Source organism: Pan paniscus, chromosome 1, assembly GCF_029289425.2.
Source record: "Pan paniscus chromosome 1, NHGRI_mPanPan1-v2.0_pri, whole genome shotgun sequence".
NCBI classification, from domain to species: Eukaryota; Metazoa; Chordata; class Mammalia; order Primates; family Hominidae; genus Pan; species Pan paniscus.
The window spans coordinates 142,318,225-142,340,321 of record NC_073249.2 but is presented as its reverse complement, the minus strand read 5'-3'; the positions used below and the strand labels follow the sequence as shown (position 1 = coordinate 142,340,321).

General features: G+C 42.9%; 2 protein-coding genes across 8 annotated transcripts in view; one reads left to right on the top strand and one right to left on the bottom strand.

Moving 5' to 3' along the window:
* The window catches only part of SPATA1 (spermatogenesis associated 1), a 106,763-nt gene extending 95,812 nt beyond the window's left edge, over window positions 1–10,951 (top strand). The window contains exon 15 of the transcript XR_008626440.2: window positions 1,469–10,951. The gene's annotated coding sequence lies outside the window, so the exon portion shown is untranslated. The remainder of the gene's footprint in view (window positions 1–1,468) is intronic.
* The window catches only part of CTBS (chitobiase), a 66,462-nt gene extending 47,101 nt beyond the window's left edge, over window positions 1–19,361 (bottom strand). For 3 of the 7 annotated variants that reach the window (XM_063600112.1, XM_055116722.2, XM_034934098.3), the window contains exons 1-2: window positions 18,862–19,175; window positions 16,835–16,986 (exon numbers count right to left, since the gene is read on the bottom strand). The gene's annotated coding sequence lies outside the window, so the exon portion shown is untranslated. Of the gene's footprint in view, window positions 1–12,539; window positions 12,768–16,834; window positions 16,987–18,861 lie in introns of those variants that run through there. The other 4 variants (XM_055116725.2, XM_063600110.1, XM_063600120.1 and 1 more) reach the window with 4 other exon arrangements.
* Window positions 19,362–22,097: the final 2,736 nt, after the last annotated feature.

Genomic DNA, 22,097 nt, shown 5'->3' with positions numbered 1-22,097 from the left:
CCCACTATGCTCTGGCCTCCCAGTGGTTTCAGAGTATGGTCCCTGGACCATCAACATGAGTATCACCTGAGAACTTGTTTAAAATGCAAAGTTTCAGGCCCTACTTTAGATTTAATGAATCAGACACTCTGGAGGAGGGATCCAGCAATCTGCTTCTTAACAAGGCTTCCAGGGCCTTCAGGTGCAGGCTCAAGTTTGAGAACCACTGGGCAGGTTCTGCTGAACTACTGGCTCTTCCCTACGCTCCACTGTATGACATCTCCATGCCTTTGCACATGCTGTTCTCTCTGACCTAAAGTCTTTTCTCCCTCCCATTCCTCTTTTTTAAAAGTTAAATCAAGGATTATTCCCTCTATAATTCCTTTCCTGTTCAGCTCTTTCTTTCCTGATTATGATGACTGCTACTGTCACCCTTGCATCCACGGAAACGAGTGAAAATGTCTATCATTCATATGCCATGCTTTGTTGTCCTCATGGTTTATGTGTCTGCTTCCTCAAAAGACAGCAAGCTCCCCAAGGTAGTGACCATATTTGTCCTGGCACAGTGCTGGGGCTCAGAAAATGTTTGTTGAGTTGACATGTTACTGAAAAGCAAAGTGCAGAGAGGGGAGGGAAGAAAAGGGAAAGTGAAGAGTGTGCAAACGATCAACAACTACCACAATTAGAAAAGCTGGCACTGATTGAGTTCTATCTGTGTGCTAGGTTCTGTGCTAATGCTTCGCAGGGACTGTGTCATTTAATCTTCCCAACAATTCTGTAGGTTTGATTATCCTCAATTAACAAGAGATGGAAAATTAAGGCATAGAGAAGTTATAGAATGTACCCAAGCTGCCCCTTGGTGTACATAGTAGAGCCAAGATTCACACACACAGTTTTCCTCCAGGGTCTATGCTTTTTTTGTTTTTCTGTTTTTTTGCTTTTTGAGGCAGGGTCTCACTCTGTAGCCCAGGCTAGAGTGCATTGGCATGATCATGGTTCACTGCGGCCTCGACCTCCTGAGCTCAAGTAATCCTCTTGCCTCAGTTTCTCAAGCAGGTAGGACCACAGGTGCCACCACACCTGGCTAATCTTTAAATTATTTGCAGAGAAGGGGTCTCACTTTGCTGCCCAGGCTGATCTCAAACTCCTGGCCTCAAGTGACCCTCCTGTCTCTGTCTCTCAAAGTGGTGGTGTTATATGAGATAGAAAGAAATTATTTAGGTAGACAGTTAGGGTAAAGTGAGTCCCAGCAGAAGACTTTCCTTCTAACAAAAAGTAGCTCAGAAATAGCTCCCTTTCTAACCTCATGTAGTTCAAAGAAATCACTTCTAACAAAGAACAGCCCGAAAGATCAGGCTGTAAAAACAGATAAACAACTCAGGCTCAGAAGGAGATGGGGAGTCTCCTAGGTAATCACCAAACTTCACACTTATACAATGGACCCCAGTAAAAACAGTGGGCCTTAACAAGCACATTCCTTTCCTTTTAGGCACACTAAGACAGGGAAGCTAAAAGTGGACTGGGAGGAGATGCCAGCAGCTGCAGGAAGACGTCTGGGAACAGACACAGAAATTCTCCCTCCCAGATAAGCAAAACAAAGCAGCACAAAGCAGCACAGACTGAGTCTGCCTACATGATCAAGGAGTGAGGTGAGAGCTGATAGAAAACTCTACTCTATGCACATAGCACACCTGGTTCCAACTAAATCTTTGGGCCTCAGTAAGATAAGACACCCCCTCCTCACTAACCCATTTATAAAAACCCTGGCATTTTTACTACAACTTGGCAACCCGCTCAGGATCCCTCTCTGTGACAGAGAGCTGTTCTTTCCTTTTGCCTATTAAACTCCTGCTCCAGTCTCACTCTGTGTATGTGTGTCTGCGACTTCAATTTCCTTGGCCATGAGACCAACAACCTTGGTATTTAACCCAGACAATGAGGTTGCTTCATTTGGGGGGCCAGTCCAGGATTTGAAGGTGAAATCATTGGAACAGTGAGTAAAGGAGTGGACTCTCTACTTTCATTTCCGAGGCTTCTCGTCCCCAGTTTTTATTCTCTCAAAGAACTATAAAAAAATCGGGCATCTGTCGGCTAATTAATGAGTCACAAGGGCTAGCTGCCAATCTTAGACTCAGATGTGAAACTTGCTGGGGAGGACTTAGTCAATCCTCCAGTGCCCTCAGGGTGCTGGGAACGTTGGCTCTGTCCAAACCAGTTTCCTTTCACGGAGAACTTTGCCATCACATGGGGCTGGAATAGGTCCTGGGGCAACTGAGGATTTCTGGCCAGGGCTACACCCTGGTGTTGTCCAAAGGCTCCTGGACTGACACCAGCCTCCGACTGCCTGACTGGGTGTCGGCCACAAGATTGCCAAGCTTTCCTATTGCAAATCTTATTTTCCTCCTTTCCTTTCCGAGGTCACCATGTCTCCCATCCCCTCTCTGTACACAATGCTGCGGGAATTTTTACAGCCCAGAGAAATAATTCAGTTAGGCAGTCTTAGCAACCACCTTGGCAACCAGGAATGCAGGTCAAGGGGATTGCTGTTTTTGTGACTTTCTACCGACAGGGGGATTTCGTGATCCAGATCTGAAAGACTATTTAACTCCTAATGATAGCACTTCCTGGGGTTGGGTAGAAGGTTATCTCCCCACCAATGAACATCCCTCTCTCCACCTAGGCTGTTTCTTTTCCCATGTGAAGAACCAGCACTACCCAGCCGGACCGCATAGTCCCTCTATGAGGCGAATTAACTTTCTCCTGCTAGGAGTCATGCTGTAGGAATGGCCTGCTACATGTCAGACTTCCCTCTCTGTCCATACGGAGGCCAAGTTACTGCCTGGTATTTCAAAGCTTGCAGCGCCACCTAGTGGAATAGGAATCCTTTCCATCGGCAACCTCGTCTGCCCTTTGCCAAAAGCCTCTAGCTTTCCACTTTTTCTCCCTTTTACATCCCTCTAAAAGAGATCAAACCTTATGTACCTCTGAGAGTGGGAGAACTCTGCTTTCAGCAGTGAGGAAAAAAATGTCCTCTAAAACCAAATTTTTGTCTCAATACTCTCTCCATTAGCAGAAAGGCTGCCATTTGACCCTTACATTCTCTTGAGACACCTATTCTGCTTGCAACTAGTATTTCATCTAAATAGAAAGGGGATTTTATGTTTGGAAGTTAACTGAAACCACCATCTAAACATAAATTCTCTAGTCTGGTCCATAATAGCAGAGTATAAAGCTCAGCCCAGTACACTCCCTCCATTAAGGGGCCTTGCTTAAATGCAACTGTTACATAATCTCTCCCGATACCCATTCATCAAGGAGCCACACAGATCACACAAGTCTGAGAGGTCAAAGGGCAATTATCAGGCAAAGGACTAAGGTCACATGGGTAAGCGTGACTATCCCCATTACTTAGCTCCTCTGGGACCATGGTTTGAGGGTCACATCTGCAACCATGGGGAGGCACACACTGTGCTGGGACCCAGGGACCAAGGAGAGAGAACAGTCAGGGGGACACTCCCACTGTCATCCCCTCCACCCTGGGTCACACCAAAAAGAACAAGGAGACTGAGGGATGCCTCTCCTCTTGTCTCTTTTCCAGGATGGGTAGCAAGTCATTTTGGCTTGCACTCTGCTGGAGCACATTTTGGCTTGCACTCTGCTGGAGCACATTTTGCACTCCTTTGACACCCAAACTCTGAAGAAAAAGTGGCTCATTTTCTGTTGCACAAGGGTGTGGCCTTCTTACCCTCTCAGGAATGAACAGATCTGGCCAGCTAAAGGGAACCTTAACTTTAATCTTATCCAGCAATTAGATCTCTTCTGTAGATGGAAGGGCAAATGGTCCAAGGTTCTCTATGTGCAGGCTTCCTTTGCCCTGCGAGACAACCCAGACCTTTGCAAGCATTGCAAAACCAACTCAGCCCTCTTAGCAATCATATCAGACAGGTCTGTGGAGAGTAGTTCCCCTAAGTCAGAAGAGCAAGTTTTGGAGGAACCATTAGAGGCAGCTTCTAAGTGCCCCAGTCCTTCCAGTCCCCTTTATCCAGGGACCCCTCCAGCTGCACCATCAGCTCCTCCAGCTCCACCATCTCCAAAGCTCCCCACTGCCCAGGCTTCACTCCTACCCCTACAAGAAATGCCAGATGGAAGGGGCACCATTAAGGTACTTATTCCCTTCTCATTGCAGGACCTTAGGCAGATAAATGGGCTGATTTCTTAATAACCCTAATAGATCTATAGAGGCCTTCCAAAATTTAACTGAAGTGTTTTACCTCACATGGAGGGATGTTGTGCTGTTTCTCAGCCAAACCCTCACTGCAGCTGAAAAGCAGACAGCTCTGCAAGCAGCAGAAAAGTTCGGAGATGAACAACATGTTCCCGATAGTGACCAAAAAGGAAAAGGGGAGATAAGGAAGGTGAGGAAATAACAGAAAAACCATTCTCAATAGGGAGAGAGGCTATACCTCTTGACAATCCTGACTGGAATCCCTGTGACCCCATAGATGAATGGAAAAGGAAATACTTTTTAATGTGCATATCAGAGGGCCTAAGAAGGACTAGGACCAAACCTCTTAATTACTATAAACTGTCCTTATTGAATCAGAAACCAGATAAAAATCTCCCTACCTTTTTGGAAAGGCTGAGAGAAGCTTTAATAAAACACACCTCCCTGTCTTCCAATTCAACAAAAAACAGGTTCATCACTCAGGCAGCCCCTGATATCAAAAGGAAGTTGCTGAAACAGGCCATGTCTAAAAATCTTTCTAGTTTTTCTCACTCTCAAGTTGAAACTTTGCAGTATGTAAATGACACTCTCCTCTGTGCCCCAATCAAGGATGTCTCAGGAAGGCACTAAGACTCTTCTCAATTTCTCAGCTAAAAGGGAGTATAGGGTCTCAAAATCTAAAGCTCAGCTCTGTCAAACTTCAGTAAAGTACCTAGGCCTAATCTTATCAGAAGTGTGGGGGATCGATCAGAGTGGTGAAAAAACTATAGGGAAAGGACACAAACCTTCTGAAAGGTCGGAAGTTTCTGCAGAGCCCCAGGGGAGAATGGCTGAAGGCAGCTGTTCTATAACCCTAAGGCAGAGGGCAAGGAGTAGGTACAAGGGAGTGTGGGGGAATTTATCTTAAACCGGTTTGTTTACTTATGTTGACCAGGAACTGACCTTGGATCATCCCCATGCAACATTCCCTGAAAGGGGAACAATAAATGTTAATTACCTGCAGGTTGTGTTGGCTCCAGGTTTTCGGCATTGTGCCTGCACTGAATAAAAGCAAGCAGCTCCAGCTTCTCGAGACTGCTGTCTGGCCACTGGAGCCAGGCAGTCACCTAGCTGCTCTTACACTGCATACCTGTGTCTGAGTACTCATTTCACCCATCGGCCAGGGTCTGTGGGACAGACACAGCACAGAAGGAACCAGAGTACCAGGTGAGGAAAGGATTAACCCCATTTCCTTTAAGAGTTAAGAAAATTATTGGGCATTACTGAATTTTGCAAAATGTGGGCACCAGGGTATGGTGAAATAGCTCATCCTTTATACCAACTCTTAAAAGAAACTCAAGCAGCTCCCTAACTTGGGAACCTAAAACACAAAAGCCTTAAACCAGCTAAAGCAAGCCTTGCTTAAAGCACCAGTTCTCAGCCTTCCCATAGGGAAGGTATTTAATCTTTATGTATATCGGAAAGGAAGAAAATAGCCCTGGGAGTTTTGACTAAGACTGGAGGTCCAGCTCTACAGCCAATGGGTTAACAATGGGGAATAACTTAACTGTTTAACTCCACGCAATATAACAAGACTACTGTCCTCTAAGGAAAGTCTCTGGCTAACAGACAATTGCCTCCTCAAATATCAAGCTTTGCTGCTAAAGGGATCTGCAGTCCAGTTGAAAACCTGCCGCTTCCTGAGCCCAGCCACTTTCTCCCAGAGAAAACTGGAGAACCTAAACATGATTGTGAACAAGTAGTGGTGCAAACTGGGGGAAAAATGGTAAGAATCACTGTTTATCTTCACTGTAAAGTTTTATTTGTGAAAAAGGATTTTCCTAAAGAGCACTCAGCTTAATTCAAAGTGGATATCAAACCTATGGGTATATTTTAAAGGCCTTTATGTTTTTCTCTTTATAGATCTTGTTTTCCTGGAAAAGGTCTTTTTTTCTCAGTCAACTGAGAAAACTGTGTCTTACCACTCTTGGTGCATGCATGCATGAAAGACCCTAGAATGACTTCTGGTAGCCTGGGACTCCTTGGGAAAACAGAAAAGGTGCCACAAATCCCATTTTGGGAAAAATCTGTTTTCCTCATGGAACCCCTGGAATTAAAGGTGAATAAGTAGTTCTCAAAATCTATCTTTGTCTTCCAGCTTTGCTTGTTTATTAGGCCCTGGAAACTGTATTCCTAGCTCTGTTCTTAAAGGGTCTCACCAGGAGGCTAATAATCCAATTGGGAAATTAGCAAATGAAAAATTTTAGAACCACTGGATCTTTTTCTGTTTGTCTGTGTGGTTATATATGTGTTATGTGTGTAATGTCTATTTGAAAAGAGCTCCAATTAATTGGACTAAGAAAAATAAGCACTTAAATAAAGTATTTTTAAAGAAAAAGTAAAAGCTGTGGTACCTTTCAGTTCACACAACTTTAATCTTCAAAAATAAAAACAGTCTTAGAAAATACAAATGTCTTCAGGGTGTAAAAATGTGATCTAAATTATGCAGGTCAGATACTAGGTTTGATAAATGTTTTAAGGTTGTAACTGCTTTTTTTAGCCTTTAAATATTGTCTACTTGCCTGCCTCACAATTGGTAAGGCCTGGGAACATATGGAAGTAACCATGCCCCTAATGATGCTGAAAGCAGTCAAACTTTATCTGCATCTAGCACATAATTAAAACAACCTACCAGGTTTTACATCAAAGTTAAAAATTGCTAAGTGTTACCATTATGACATGTAATGAGACTAGTGAACATGGATTTGCATGCAAGGTGTGTAAAAAAACAGTAAAAGCTGTTTTTAATTAAAGATAAGAAGGCATGAAAATGTACATTTTGCCTAGCAATAAAGGATTGTCTTAAATAAAATAAAGCAGAAGGTTTAAGCAAATTGTAAAAAGATTGTAAAAACTAATCTTGCAAGGGAAACTCTGTGTATAAACATATTAACTAATTTCAAAGGGGTATTATATAGTTTTATAAATTAAGGATTAAAATGCAAGCACAGGGTTTTCTTAAAATGCTGATCTACTCTTTAGCAAAATTTGTAGAGGGTCATAAAAGGTTTGTGTAAATCTCACCTCATGGTCAAACTGGTTAAGATTGAATAGGATTGTCTATAAAGTTTCATTAAAAATCAGGGTTAACATTAATAGCAAACAAATGCAAGGGTGAAAATTAACATTCTCTCTTGAATAGGATTTTCATGTAATAGAAAGGGCTGATGAATGGTTTTTGCTTTTTCAAATTTTTGACTCATAATTTTGGCAAAACAAAAAACTTACGGTAATCTAATATCAAGTGTTTTAAATTTTGAACATATTTAACAGGCTTCCCAAAATCAAACTTTAGTTTCAAGGTTGTCTTTCCTAGCCCCTCGCTTTTTGTTCTGCACAGGGCTCCTAGAACATCCAGAAGAGAGGTAAATAGGATTATTTAACTTGTTTAGGTACATGGAATTGCCAAAATGATGTCTAATACTCTTCAGGTTATATTTTAGGGAATAATATTAACATATGTTCCAAAACTGTTTGGAATGTCTAAGGTACTAGTGTCTGAATAATACGTGCTATTAATCACAATTAAGGTTGTTATGTTAGGTTATTGTAAGCCACAGAAATAACCGAATTTGTCAATCATGTTCTTGACTGCAACCACCCTGGACATTTTGTCATTTATAAACAATTGTTGTCTTGTTTGAATCTTTTTCTTAAAAAAAAAAAAAAAGTTTCTAATCAGCTGTGGAACTTACATAGGTGCTCTTAAATGCAGGTTTTTGATTAAAAAAATGTATAGGACTTATACAAAGCTGAAATGTTTATGAATAACGAGCAGATCAAGAGTTAATGGAATGGACTGAACTAATAGAAAACTAAAGCAATATTCTTGATTTATGCTTGTAACACTGGTGATCCTTATTTTGTTTTTCAGAGTCAAGGAAATTTTCTTAAAAGCCTTTAAGAACTAAGTAAACTATACTCCTGTAAACAAGGTTTGGAGCATGTTTGTTTCTCTCTGCCTAGTTCCTCTAGAATTTGGAAACTAGTTATAAGTATTCTTGAATTACAACTATATAGTTATTTGCATCAGTGCAACAAGAATCCATTTTCTTTTGCAACAAAACACAATTGGAAAAACTGGTTGTTTTACCAAAGCTTTGACTTCAAGGCTTTGACTTGCAGAGCCAATGAAAGCCCTTTGGGAAAACTGACTGCATACCTTGTCTACACAGTCTCTGTACAGTGTTCCTGACCTGTGGTGCGTAAAGAATGTCACTTTCTAACAGGCCCGGAAACCCCATGCTCCTGGAACCTCAAGAAGAAAGAAGTTTATCCAACTCACAGGTATTTGAGGGTACAAACTCATGGCTGGGCTTGGCTTCAAAAAGTCCTATCCAAGATTCCTTGTGGAACAGAGTTCTATCAAAACCAATCAAAATACACAGAGGTAATTATTCTTGCTGTACTTTTTGCAGATAATCAGGCCAAGTATAGGACTAAAGTTTATTTTGCAACCAGCTCAGTCCTATCATAAGTTGTTTTTCATAAAAATGAGAACTGGAGAGAGAGAAATTATGTTCCAAACTTACTGTACATCTGTGATATAGTTTGGCTCTATGTCCCCACCCAAATCTCATCTTGAATTGTACTCCCAGAATTGTGGGAAGGACCCAGTGGGAGATAATTGAATCATGGGGGCAGTTTCACCCATACTGTTCTCATGGTAGATAAGTCTCATGAGATCTCATGGTTTGATAAAGGGAAACCTGTTTTGCTTAGCTCTCATTTCTCTCTTGCCACCACCATGTAAGACGTGCCTTTTGCCTTCCACCATGATTGTGAGGCCTTCCTATCCAAGTGGAACTGTAAGTCCATTAAACCTCCTTCTTTTGTAAATTGCCCAGTCTCAGGTATGTCTTTATCAGCAGCGTGAAAATGGACTAATACAATCTGTCATTGACTTCTAGTCTCATTAGTTGTTTGTAAGTTCTTGCCAACATTTTAAACTAATCATGCTTATTCCTGTAAACCAATCATCAATCTCCAGCTGTGGCTCAAAGGAGACAGAAAGGAATGGGTAATATAAAAATCTGGAACAATGTGCTAGTTCTGGGCACTTATCCTGCAAATCCTGCCAGGTAACCTATAACCCCAAGGTTTCCTTTTCTGGGGGGGAAAGTAAGACCAAGGAAGCTAAACAAAGCCAAGCCCCATACACCCACTTACAACAGCACAACCCATCTAAATGGCTCACAGATATCAAACAAACTCTGTTGTCATGGTTATGGCCTATAGTGCCTCACTAATAATGGTAGTCTTATATATATTTGGACCCTATATTCTAAACCTCCTTGTAAAGTTTCTCTTCTCACCTAGAAACCATCAAGCTTCAGATGGTGCTGCAAATGGAGCCAAAAATGAAACCACCCTTCTACCAGGGACCCTTAGATCGACCCCAGGAGGAGCCCTAGATGCTGTTCCCATACCACGCCCTCTCCAGCGGGAAGTAGCCAGAAGAAGTTGTTGCCCAATTCCCCCTAACAGCAGTTAGGGATTCCATTCCTGAGGGGGAAATATGTTATACAAGACAGACAGAATTTATTTAGGTAGACAGTTAGGGTAAAGTGAGTCCCCAGCAGAAACTTTTTTTCTAACAAAAAGCAGCTCAGAAATAGCTCCCTTTCTAACCTCATGCAGTTCAAAGAAATCACTTCTCTTCTAACAAAGAACAGCCTGAAAGATCAGGCTGTAAAAACAAACAACTCGGGCACAGAAGGAGAGGGGGAGTCCCCTGGGTAATCACCAAACTTCACACTCCTACAATGGACCCCAGTAAAAACCGTGGGCCTTAATAAGCACATTCCTTTCCCTTTAGGCACACTAAGATAGGGAAACTAAAAGCGGATTGTGGGGAGATGCCTACAGCTGCAGGAAGATGTCTGGGAACAGACACAGAAACTCTCCCTCCCAGATAAGCAAAACAAAGCAGCACAAAGCAGCAAGGAATGAGTCTGCCTATGTGATCAAGGAAATGAGGTAAGAACTGATAGAAAACTCTGCTCTATGCACATAGGACAACTGGTCCCAACTAAATCTTCAGGCCTTAGGAAGATAAGACACCCCCTCTTTTTTTTCTTTTTTTTTTTTAAGACAGAGTTGCTCTGTCGCCAGGCTGGAGTGCAGTGGCATGATCTCGGCTCACTGCAACCTCCACCTCCCAGGTTCAAGCAATTCTCCTGCCTCAGCCTTCTGAGTAGCTGGGACTACAGGCACGCACCACCACACCCAGCTAATTTTTGTATTTTTAGTAGAGACAGGGTTTCACCATGTTGGCCAGGATGGTCTCGATCTCTTGACCTCGTGATCTGCCCGCCTCAGCCTCCCAAAGTGCTAAGATTACACGTGTGAGCCACCGTGCCTGGCCAAGCCTGACATTTTTACTAAAACTTGACAACCTGCTCTGGACCCCTCTCTGTGACAGAGAGCTGTTCTTTCCTTTTGCCTATTAAACTCCTGCTCCAATTTCACTCTGTGTGTGTGTCTGTGACCTCAATTTCCTTGACTGTGAGACCAAGAACCCTGGTATTTACCCCAGACAATGAGGCTCCTTCAGTGAGATTAGAGGCATGAGCTACCACATAGCCAGAGTCTACATACTCTTAACCCTCTGGTCTAAGAGAGGAGGCAGCTTTGGAGCCATTATCAATATTCACGAGTTCGACAAACATTGCCTCAGCAACTCCACCTTGCCAGACTGAGAATACAAATAGAAATGCAGAAAGGGTCAGATGCAATGACAGCTGCTTATATTCCTGTTCTCAAGGAGGGCACATTTTATCAGGAAAGAGAGATCTGTAATCAATAAATATGATTCCCCTAAGAATGTTAACCAAAGATTGTTCAAAGTGCTACTCAGAGCCAGCAGCAACCAGGATGGATTTGCTTTGCTAAGGATGATGTTGGGTTTGGATATTGAAAGAGTAGCATAAGCTCACAAAGCAGAGAAAGGAGGGAGGGAGGAAGATAAGATTCAGGGCAGAAGGAAATGCAGAAATGACTTAAAGGAAGCCTTACCATCTTGGCAAGTCTGGCAAAGAATGACTTGTCTCATGAGGCTGGATTGAGAGATGTTTACCAGACACTCTGGATCGACTCACTCAACATCTGTTCCCAGTGTTCTGCCTGTTCTACAGATCTAGAAATAAAGCCATGTTTCCAGAATTCCTTGAAGCTATGGTTCTGGATGTGATTCTGCCAAACAGATCTACTTTGGAAGGCCTACCAGTCTGTGGTATGCAGTGGCAGAACAGTCACTTAAATTATCACTTGTAGGCCAGGCATGGTGGTTCATGCCTGTAATCCCAGCACTTTGGGAGGCTGAGGAGGGTGGATCACCTGAGGTCAGGAATTTGAGACCAGCCTGGCCAACATGCTGAAACCCCGTCTCTACTAAAAATACAAAAATTAGCCAGGAGTGGTGGCAGATGTCTGTAATCCCAGCTACTCAGGAGGCTGAGGCAGGAGAATCTCTTGAACCCAGGAGCCAGAAGTTGCAGTGAGCCAAGATCGCACCATTGCACTCTAGCCTGGGCAAGAAGAGTGAAACTCCATCTCAAAACAAATAAATTATCACTTGTAGTCACCTGGGAGAAAAAGTATCCATGGAAATCAAAACGTTGGAAGGCCAAGTGGCTATGGTAATAAATCTTCATGGCAAGAGTGAATAATTCAAAGATTGTGGGGTTGGCTAGCTTCTTGAATCCTTATGAACATAAAGAAAGAAAAACATAAGCATGGAGTGACCTGTAGCATCCCAGATCTGGTACCAAATTCTGTGTCAATTAGGATTAGGCACAGCAGCAAGGGACAGATACTCAGAATAACAGTGGCTTGACCAAGTTAGAGGTCTATTTCTGTTATGGAAACACCAGGGGTTCTGTCTAGGTCCTGCTGCACAGAAAGCCAATCACTGAGACAATAAGTATTGCCAAGGAAGAAGGCTTTATCGGGTGCTGCAGCCAAGTTATGAGAGCTCAGTCTCAAATCCATCTCCCTGACTGACTAAATCTAGGGGCTTACATAGCAGGGAAGATATGTAACAATGTTTAAGAAAACAGGAACTAGGGAGGGGCAAGGAGGCATCTGGTGTCAGTTCTCTTGATACTTTTTTGAGAGGCCTGAAGGTCCTTTCCTGAGGAGGGAACTCAGATAAAACAAATGCAAATTTCAAGCTAGGGGCCATTCCTATGTTTATCCCAAAACAACTATTTATGGAACTGTTGGGCCCATTTCATTTCTCACAGAAAGTTCCAGAGGTAGGTAGTCAGGCTGTGGCAGTTCTGCTCCACAGTACCTTCCAGCTTGCTGCTTCTCCTTCCCTTGGGTGTGATCCTCATGTTCATAGTCCAAGATGGTAGCCATCATGTCTGTATTCCAGGTTATAGGATGGAGAAGGCAGCAAACAAAAAGGGAGGGCAAAGGACATGTGTTTCCTCCCTCCTGAAAAAGTTCTTGGAAACTCTCACATGATACTTCTGTTTACATTCCACTGTACAGAACTTTGTCACCTGGCCACATCTAACTGCAAAAGAGAGGACATGTAATCAACAATCACTATTTTAATCAGGAAGATGAAGAGAATGTAAAATTGGGAGGCAATCATAGGATGCATGGTAGAGAGTATCAGAGGAGGTAGCTGGGATGATGGGCACCAGATGGGAAAGGACTTGATATGACAAGCCAAGGTGTTTGGACTTTATCCTACTGGCAATGAAGAATCATCAGATAGGTTTAAACAGCAGAGAGATATAAACTGAGCTGTTTTACTGCCATCTCTCTGACAGCTATATGAAAGGGTTCTGGCGGAGTAATACCAAGCCCCAGAGACCTGTTAGAAAGCAGTTACCCCAAAATGACAGTTTCTTCAATAAATGGTGCTGGGGAAGCTGGATATCCACATGCAGAAGAATGAAACTAGACACCTATTTCTCACCATATACAAAAATCAACTCAAAATGGATTGAAGATGTAAACGGAAGACCTAAAACTATAAAACTACTAGAGTAAAACATAGGAGAAATGCTTCATGACACTGGTCTGGGCAAGAATTTTTTGGATAAAACCTCTAAAGCACACGCAACAAAAGCAAAAATAGACAAATGGGATTACATTAAACTGTAAAGCTTATGCACAGCAAAGGAAACCATCAACAAAGAGGCAACCTACAAAATTGGAAAAAAATATCTGCAAACTATGCACTGGTGTAATGGGTTAATATTCAGAATATGTAAGAAATTCAATTCTAGCACTTTGGGAGGCTGAGGTGGGTGGATCACCTGAGGTTAGGAGATCGAGACCAGCCTGCCCAATGTGGTGAAAACCCGTCTCTACTAAAAATGCAAAAACTAGGTGGGTATGGTGGTGGGCACCTGTAATCCCAGCTACTTGGGAGGCTGAGGTAGGAGAATTGCTTGAACCCAGGAGACAGAGGTTGCAGTGAGCCAAAATCACACCACTGCACTCCAGCCTGGGTGAAAAGAGTGAGACTCCATCTCAAAAAAAAAAAAAAAAGAAAAAAGAAACAGAATATGTAAGAAATTCAAACAACTCAATAGCAAAAGAAAAAAAAAGCCCATATAATCCAATCGAAAATGGGAATAAGACCTGAGTAGACATTTCTCAAAAGAAGACATACACACATACATATATATATATATATGAAAAAATGCTCAACATCAGTAATCATTAGGGAAATGCAAATGAAAACCACAATGAGATATCACTGCACCCCAGTTAGAATGGCAAAAAAAAAGACAAAAAATAACAATTACTGTTGAGGATGTGAAGAAAGGGGAACTCATATGCTGTTGGTGGGAATGTAAATTAGCATAGACACTGTGGAAGACAATACGGAAGTTCCTCAAAAAATTAAAAATAGGACTGCCGTATGATTCAGCAATTCCACTACTGGATATATATCCAAAGGAATTGAAATCAGTAAGTCAAAAGAGATATTGGCACTCCCATGTTCACTGCAACACTATAGTAAGGGCTTAGCACAATAGCCAAGAGATAAAATCAAGCTAAGTATCCATCAGTGCATGAATGGATAAAGAAAATGTGAGATATATATATATATATATATATATATATCTCCATATATATGCAATACTATTCAGTCATAAAAAGGGACAAAATCCTATCATTTGCAACAGCGTGGATGAACCTGGAGGACATCATGTTAAGTGAAATAAGCCAAGCACAGAAAGACAAATGATCTCACTCACATGTGGAATCTATAAAAGCTGATCTCATAGAAGCAGAGGGTAGAACAATAGTGACCAAAGGCTCCGGAGGGGATGTTACAGTTAGATAGGAAAACTAATTTGTCGTGTTCTATACATAGTAGGGTGACTATAGCTAATAACAATAATAACTGCTTTGTACATTGCAAGATACCTAGGAAACACCTTTAAAGTTATCACAAAAAAATGATAAAGGCTTGAAGTGATGGACAACTATTCTGATTTGATCATTACATAATATATACATGTATTGAAACATTACACTGTACCCACAGACATGTATACTTATTATCAATTATAAATAAAAATTTTTAATGGAAACAAGAAAGCAGTTGCCCTAGTCCAGGTGAGAAGTGATGAGAGCCTGAAATAGGGCAGTGACAATGGGATGGAAACAAGAGAATGGAAGGGTGAGATATGCTAGGGTAGGAGGGACAGACTTTGGTGACCATTAGACAATGGAGGTGAAAGAAGAGTGTGGAGTTTAGGCTGACACCAGCGTTTTTGGCTGGAGCAGTTTGGTAAATGACACTGCTACTAACCAAAATAAAGGAATCAGAGAGTGAAGAAGGCTGCCGATAGCAAGCAGAATGTGATTAGTTTGATTTGGAATATTTTGAGTTTAAAGTGCTTGTTGTGTGGAAGATGTTTGGTGAGCAGAGAAATACATGTGTCTGGAGCACTGAAGAGAAGTCAGGGCTGGAGGTATCAATTCAGGAGGTGTGCGACTCTAAGTGACAGCTGCAGCCACAAGTTTGAGATGGCCTGACCTAGAAAAGAATGAGGGAACAGAGTCAAGGATGAAGCCTACGGAAGCACCAATGTTGTGTGAGTCTTCTGCAGAGTCCTTTCTGATGGAAGGTCCTTTAAGAAGCGCAGTTCAAGAAATCTGAGGCTGCAAATGCATGCCATTTCCCCAGACATCCAGGACCTGGATCAGTTTTCCATTTCAAGACAAGATAAAACTGCTAAAGGGTTTTTCTTTCCCTGGTTGAAATACTTTAACACCAACTAATTTCAAGTTTGGAAAGAAAGTCATATTTAAGATTGAAGTTGTTATTTCTACTCTGTAATACAGTAGAGCCTGTGCCCAGAAAACCTCCTGCCTGTCTCATCATCCAGGGAGCTTCCTTGTATTTATTCTACCAGGCCTGCGGGCGGGACAATGTCAGCAGGTCGAGATATGAGCTACGCGTTGCAGGCATTGACAGATCAGGAGAGCTCTCCTACAAACTGCATGCCTTTCTTAATTGCTTTTAAGCATGGGAAGATGAATGTTGTCCTAGTATCTGCTTCAGTTCTAGAAAAGGTTAAAAAAAGTTGTTTGTATATAGTACTCCTTTCATTTCAATTGATTCTTATTGTGCTTCCCCTCAACTCATTTAAGTTGTTGGCTAGTACAACCCACCTTCAAAGCACTGCTTTTTTGAAATTCAATGATTATAATTTGGAAGAGACTTTAGGCCAAAGAGTATGATATCAAAATTCTCAGTTCTTTGGGTGGTCACTAGCAGAGTGCCTTCAACAGACAAAAATCCAAGTAAAAAGACCTTCAATTATAATACCTAGAAAGTACTGTAAAATTCAACGGAAACAAAAACAATCTCATCTAAAATTAAAGTAAATGGTAGTATACCTGTCTAAATTAGAAAGTGTGGTTGCAGGATTAGTATAAGATCCCAGAATTAGTATGAATTCAGCCAAATATCTAACATTTCTCACCTCAATGTTCTTGATACTGTTCACTGAGACTCAGCATCATGGCCCTAAAATGTTAAAGACTAGGTCCCATCAAATAAAGATTCAATTATAATCACTGGGCTGTAGTGGCTAAGCCAGGCAAATGGGCAAAATGCAAGTTGGTAACAACATTTTCATTTTGGAAAAATGAAAAATTAAGGAAAATATGACAAAATATTCTATAAGGTGAATTTCTTTTTTAAGAGCCTTTATTCTGAGATCATGTCCATTTCTTGTGGTCTACATGTCTTTCTTTTGTAAAAAGAGTAGTGCCAGTAGATGGCAGGTTCCTAACAATTTCATTTGACAAACCAAAAGCTGGCATACCATTGCCAATTCCTAAAGTTGTTTTGGAATTTTACTTGTTGGTGAAATGTTAAAGTCTGAGAATGTCCCTGGAGTAATGGCTCCCTGCTGCTGATCATACTGGCTGATGAAGTAGATACTCTACAGGAACTTACTAGAAATGGTTGATCCGCAGGGAATGAAAGGCTTACACAGGGCTCTTGTTTGTTTCCTCCCTCTGTTACCAAAATGTTAAGCATTTTAATTTACCTTTAAAATTGTGATTAAAAAATACATGTATTTAAAATAAGTCACTTACATGTACAAAGTCAAACCAGAACACCCCTGCCCAGCAGCATGCCCAACAGGGGAGTCTCTCAGGCTTTGCACACACGCTTCTCACAAATGCCCCAGTGCAGGCTTTGGTTTAGGGTTCCATGTGCTAAGAATACAGCATCAAAGGCTTTTCTGCTGGGAAGGAAAGGAAGAGACTTGTAATGTCTATATAGCTCCCAAAGACAAAAAGACTCTAGGTTGATTAGAACAAGCTTCAAATCAGAACTTGGGTTTTCTGCCTTCAAAAATCAAAGAAAAATTTAAAAATTGCTTTTGAAGATTCAAAAAGAAACAATGCGGCCGGGCACAGTGGCTCATGCCTGTAATTCCGGCATTTTGGGAAGCCGGGGTGGGCAGATCGCTTGAGGTCGGGAGTTTGAGACCAGCCTGGCTAACATGGCGAAACCCTGTCTCTACTAAAAATACAAACATTATTAGCTGGGCGTTGTGGTGGGCGCCTGTAGTCCCAGCTACTTCGGAGGCTGAGGCAGGAGAATCGCTTGAACCCGGGAGAAAGAGTTTGCACCTAGCCAAGATCGGAGATCATGCTCCTGCACTCCAGCCTGAGCAACAAAGCAAGACTCCATCTCAAAAAAACAAAACAAAAAACAAAACAAAACAGAAAAAAACAAGACAGAAAGAATGCCCCTTTGTAAAGGTTTTTTTAAATTCACAGAGACTTGATAGCATCACCATTGTGTTTGTTATTTCCCAGAAGCCAGCAGGGAACGTTCTCTGCTCCTGGAGCTGGTAAAAATACAGGAAGTAGCCAAGGGCATTATAATCATTAGTCACTCAGATACAAACCTTCAGTTCTGTTACCCAGGGAACCTAAAGTGCTGCTTGGTGTAGGTGGGAGATGATTAATCTCTCCGTGCACGATAAAAAGACTCAGAGCTGCCACCCGGAATTAGTCTGTTTATGTAGAATGAGGACAGCCCCAAGAGTAGATGGGATTTAAAAATAGTAACAATTCTCCCCCAACCCCAAATACACCATTTCTGAATGTTGTAGAACATTCAGGAAACAAGAATCATTCATAATTCTACCCCTAGAAGTTACCAATGTTAACATTTTGATTAATACTGTAAACAGAAAAATCAAAGTCTGTAAAATATCTGAAAGAGAGGCTTAGTCAAGCCAGTATGAGTAACCTCCGCCCCCGGAAAACACAACCCAAGAAGGCTTGAGTAAGTGGTCCCGAGGCAGCCGCATGTGTTTGGTTTTATATATTTCAGGAGGGCAGGAGTTACAGGCGAAGACAGAAATCAATACAGGGCACATATACATTAGTTCAGCAGAAAAGGCAGGCTATCTTGAAGTAGGGGGCTTACAGAGGTAAGCAGGGGTTTTATAGATTATAGGCAGATTCAGAGATTTTTAAAATTTGCATTAGAGGAGTAAGGCTCTAAAACTTGGAGTCAGCAGAAAGGACTGATTTTTAATTTTTATTTATTTATTTATTTATTTATTTATGTATTAATTTGAGACAGAGTCTTGCTCTGTTGCCGGGCTGGAGTGCAGTAGCGCAATCTCGGCTCACTCCAACCTCCGCCTCCCGGGTTCAAGTAATTCTCCTGCCTCGGCCTCCCAGACAGCTGGGACTACAGGCGCTTGCCACCATGCCCAGCTAATTTTTGTATTTTTAGTACAGACGGGGTTTCACCATGTTGGCCAGGATGGTCTCAATCTCTTGACCTCATGATCCGTCCGCCTCGGCCTCCCAAAGTGCTGGGATTACAGGCGTGAACCACAGCTCCCGGCCGAAAGAACTGATTTTTTAAATACACGTTATTTGAATTTTTCACAACTACATATTATTATGTATTATCTCCCTCCCTCCCTTCCGTCCTTCCTTTTTTGCAAAACCAATGCAATCACTCTTGGGGTCTTGGGGGCAATGGGATCACGTCAGGCTCAGGCGCTCCCCTGGGCGCACGCTGGGTGAACAAGCCGCCTCCGGGCGAGGGTGGAGCTCCAGCGGGGAGGCTCTGGGCGCAGGAGGCTTACCAAGAGGAGTCCGCGGCAGCCCGGGCCTGCCCCGCGGGCTGCTCTGGGCTACTGGGATCTCACCCCGCGCTCGGCGAGGCGGGCCCGCGGCGCCCTCTGCAGGGAAGCGGGTGGCGCACGCATGTTGGGCGCTCCAGTATTTGTGGCGGGGTGGGCTTCTGGTTAGGGTAACATCTGCATCTCCGCTTCACAGCGTACAAGGTGCCTTCCACTTTGCGCTGGCTCTCCCGCGACCCTGGGAGGGCTTCTGTCCTCCACTGGAGAGGACGCTGAGAATCGCCGTTCCTGGCGAAGGGCTAGAACTCACCAGCGCCCGGCTCCATAGCGCCCTCTGCCGGGGCCGAGGGGCGGGGAACGCGGGCGGCCGAGCGGGCGGGCAGGGAGGGCCTCAGATCCCCCTATCCCCGCGGGAGGGGCTGCCAGCCTGGGTCAGCCACGCGTGGCTTCCTGAGACTGGGTTATGGCTATTTCCCACCTCCTTGCCTCTCCCTCCTTATTTCCCTCCACGTGTGTGTGTGTGTGTGTGTGTGTGTGTTTCTAAAGCAAAAACAATTTTTTTTTCTATTCTCCAAAGTAATGCATATTCATTATAAAAAAATTTTTGGGGGGGGGTAGAAAACACAGCATAAAAAAGAAAATGAAATACCTTTAATCTCATCATTCAGAGATAAACACATGTTTAGGGTATTTTCTCCTAGTGTCTTTTTCTATACACAATTATATATCATGGTAAGTATATATTTAAACCAACCAGGCAATGCTGTCGAGGAGTCAGGCCCCGTGTCGAACTGGCTCCTTTGAAGAGAACACAGAACGGCCAAATGGCAGGGAGTAGGGGCTCCCTGGCCTTAAAAACGGGGCCTTGCTGCTTCTTGGTTTGATAAACTGCTCTGGTTCCCAAGAAAGCTTGTCTTTTCCTCCTCAGCTGTTGGCTGGGGGTAAGTAGGCGGCGGTGGTCAGTGGGTCCCGGGAGGAAGAAAACTTGGTCTCAAAGTTCACTTTCATAACTAGAAGGCTCGGGCCGGACGCGGTGGCTCACGCCTGTAATCTCAGCACTTTGGGAAGCCGAGGGGGGCAGATCACTTGAGGTCAGTAGTTCAAGACCAGCCTGGCCAACATGGTGAAACCCCGTCTTTACTAAAAATACGAAAAATTATCTGGGCATGATGATGGGCGCCTGTAATCCCAGCTACTCGGGAGGCTGAGGCAGGAGAATCGCTTGAACCTGGGAGGCGGAGGCTGCAGTGAGCTGAGATCGTGCCATCACACTCCAGCCTGGGCAACAAGAGTGAAACAACGTCTCAAAATAAGAAAATAAAAAACTAGAATGCTCAGAGAGTATTTCATCGTATGGTGGAACTTCAGCCCCCATCCCAACCCCTGGACCCATGCTTCTTCCTGCTGAGTTTCACTGACTACGTGCCTCCCTCCTAGGCTGTGAGTTCCCGACTGGGGGAACAGTCTGGGCCTTTGCACCTTTTTCCTTCACCTGGCAGAGTGCTGAAGTCTCTTTGGTCACTGTCTTTGTCTTTTTTTTCCTCCACACAAACACTCTTTCATATAGTCATGTTTCTGATTTGCCAATGTCACCCCAGATAAGCACACAAGCTAAATGAAAACAATGTGTTTGCTTTGCACATGCAGTGTCAAAACAATGCACCCCCATTCCTTCCAGCTAGATTGGGCCCCCTAAGTGACACTCTTCCTTATGGAAATTCTGAACCTGCCCCTCTCTGCAGGATGTGGTTAGAGTTTGGATTACAGTCATTGATTTGGGAGTGGTGTATCTACTTCACTGTTTACATGTAGCATCCTAGGCTCTGCTTCTATCTCTCTCTCGCTTTCTCTCTCTCTTTCTCTCTCTCTCTCTCTTTCTCTTTCTCTCTCTCTCTCTCTCTCTCTTTCTCTTTCTCTCTCTCTCTCTCTCCCCTTCTTTTCTCCCTGTCTGGTCATCTGCAGCCTGATAGAGGCTGAGGCAGAGAGAAGAGCCTGTAGGAAAAAACCCATCTTTGGTGGTGATGATGATGTGGTGTGTGGAGATACAAAGTCAAATTCTCCAATCTTTCTATCCCCATGGAATGAAGTCTCTAGTGAGATCAACATTGCTCAGCAATGCTTAGTAGAGTATATTTTCCTGTGTGGAAGCATGAGGAAGGGGTGCATTCCCCTTCTGCTTGGTAAAAATAAAGGCATCAGGAAGTATTAGGTTGGTGTAAACGTAATTGCAGTTTTTGCCATTAAAAGTAGTGACCAAAACCGCAATTAATTTTACACCAACCTAATACAAGCCAGCACCTGGGTGACACTGGTAAGACTGGTGGACCATGCCTGGTCTGGCCAGTTTGCGTTTTTAATAGAGTCAGCGAGTGGGGTAGAAAGTCTGCAGTATTCAGTTAAAGGCCCAAGTTCTTCTTAGGCTACTTATTAGCTATGTGCTTCTGAGTAAATTACCTAACCTCGCTTAAGCTTAGTTTGCTCATCCCAAAAGGAAATAAAAATATTACCTGACAGTTATGTTTCCTGATTGCTGTGGGATTCAAATGAGCTAGAAGGAGGGAAGTTGTTGTCTTGAAGCAGCATTAGTAGATTTTCTAAACTTGGTAGCATTACACCTCCTTACATTTGATTCTCCCAAGCCTGCTGGGTAGCTTGATGGAGGAAACATGACAGAACCTGACTGCACGTAGTGGCAGTAACTCACACTTGCCCAGATTTTGAACTGGAATCATCTTTATTGCAGTTGAAAAACTAGGCTTAGAGAGTTTGAACAACTTGCCCAAAGGAACATATCTTGGCCATGAAAGGGCCGGTACCAGAATGTAGCACCTAAGACTTTTAGATGGTACTTCCACCATCTCCAGTAGAAGATGGGAAAGGAGTGTTCCTTGGGATTGCCCAGGGCATGACTGTCCCCTTGCAAGGGACACAGAGAAATGGGTGGAAGATGTCAGATTCTTAAGTGTTCACTAGTGGGAGGGTGAGCCCATTATTCTCTATGCACTTAGAATCTTTTTCTCTTTAATAATGTTCTTCACATGCCATAACAAAGCTGAATATGCACTTAGAAGTCTTCTGAAAATTTTATAGAGTGAAATTTCAAAATAGACAACTTAATGGGCTGCTTTAATGTTAAATGAGTCACTTAAGATACAAGTTTTCTCTACATTTCTCAGAACTGGTGGGATGATTATCTCTATCAGGGACTGTTTAGAGAGAGATACTCTGACCTGAACCGC